The 1,841-nt window shown below is 50.4% G+C and overlaps 1 protein-coding gene across 1 annotated transcript in view; it reads right to left on the reverse strand.

Annotated features, from left to right (window-relative positions):
* Window positions 1–1,841, reverse strand: part of LOC103468600 (uncharacterized) — a 6,759-nt gene that overhangs the window by 1,820 nt on the left and 3,098 nt on the right. The gene's annotated exons all lie outside the window — the stretch shown is intronic.

The following is a 1,841-nucleotide window of genomic DNA, read 5'->3' on the forward strand; positions in this document are numbered from 1 at the left end:
ATCATATTTAATTTTAATACATTAGAAATGTGCCATTTTTGTTGTGTTCTGTGTTTTCTGTGTAGTTATTTTTCAGATTTTGTGTTTAGTCCAGTCCCTGTCCTGTCTTCCCTGTTAATTGCTTCCCAGGTGTGTCTCATTTCCTGATTACTCTCCCTGTGTATTTAAGTCCACCTGTTGTCTTTGTCTCTTGTCGGATCCTTGTCAAGTGTTAGCCTCCCTAGYGTCACATCGCCTGTCTGTTTCACTGTATCTGGACACTTTCATCATTAAATTCATCATCACTTTCTTCATAACCTGGACTCCTGTGTTCATTCTCACCTTCACAAACTGCCACCTCATGACAGAAGGATCCGACCACTAAACGGTCAGGGTCACATATCATCTTGGGCCCAGAGACTTGGAGTGAATACACTGATGCAGACTACTGCYGCCTCCTCCAACAATACAAGGATCACCCAACCATGTTAGAACCAATTCTTGGACTTTATGGCATTGACTTACAAGACAAATACACCCGCAACCCTGCTCCGACTGTTCCAGTCACCTCCTTTGTTTCCCGCGCCATTCACAGGTGCTCTTGTGTCTACTCCAGCTCCATTCGTCCACTCCACACCATCAGCTCCAGCCACTGCTCTGACGTTCGCCTAAGTTCCTCCTGCTTCAGACGTTGTCCCTGTTGGAGCATCAGCCACTTTGCCTCCTGCTTCCACTGCTGCCACAGTCACTGGCTTCAGTTTTCCTCAGCGCTGCCTTTGAGGATCTTAGAGCTTCCTCCAGGTTCCCCTCTGCCCTCTGCCTTCCTGTGCTCTTCCAGTGCCGGCTCCAGAGTTTCTAGTGCCGGCTCCAGAGTGGCCCCCAGATCCTCCTAGTGCTCTGTCCGAGGCTCCGCCTCTCTGTGCTCCGTCCGAGGCTCTGCCTCTCTGTGCTCTGTCCGGCCCTCCGTCCGGCCCTCTCTGTGCTCCGTCCGGCCCTCTGTCCGGCCCTCCAGGGCCTTCGTCCGGCCTTCCAGAGCCTGCAGCCGGTCCTCCGTCCAGCCCTCCACAGCCTGCAGTGGGCCCTCCGCCTGGCCCTCCAGAGTCTGCAGCCAGCCCCAAGGAGTCCTGGAAAAGCTGCACCCTGCCGCTCCAGCTCCCACGAGATGTCCGCCTCCTGTGCCATGATCGGCCCCCAGACTGTTTGCGGCAGGTCCTGCCCTGACCACTTTCTGTGTTTTGAGTTTTCTGTTTGGACTGAATTATTCTTTTTCTTTGGACTCTGGCCCTCCTTCCGCCGCCCCTCTGCCCACCCTGATGGGTTGTTTTTTGTTGTATTTTGGTTGTTTGGRGCATCTGGTAGCTGCCCTTTAGTCCAGTCCCTGTCCTGTCTTCCCTGTTGATTGCTTCCCAGGTGTGTCTCATTCCCTGATTACCCTCCCTATGTATTTAAGTCCACCTGTTGTCTTTGTCTCTTGTCGGATCCTTGTCAAGTGTTAGCCTCCCTAGCGTCACGTCGCCTGTCTGCTTTCCCCGAGCTGCTTGTATCTGGACACTTTCATCATTAAATTCATCATCATTTTCTTCATAACCTGGACTCCTGCGTTCATTCTCACCTTCACAAACTGCCACCTCATGACAATTTTAATGAACAATGCATGTTTTTATTGTGTTTACTCTCTTTAACATAGTTTAGGCTTAGATATGTGATTCTATGCATCATAATTTCAGGGATGGAAACATCTAGTCGCCTGTCCTAACATAGCATGAACTTCACTTTTTTTGCCACTAGTGGCATTTATTTTTAAAGAAATCCAACAGAAGGGTGGGGGAGGACATGGAACCAAGGAGCCATGTAGCAGAGTT

The sequence above is a fragment of the Poecilia reticulata genome, linkage group LG8 (genome assembly GCF_000633615.1).
Source record: "Poecilia reticulata strain Guanapo linkage group LG8, Guppy_female_1.0+MT, whole genome shotgun sequence".
Classification (NCBI taxonomy): domain Eukaryota; kingdom Metazoa; phylum Chordata; class Actinopteri; order Cyprinodontiformes; family Poeciliidae; genus Poecilia; species Poecilia reticulata.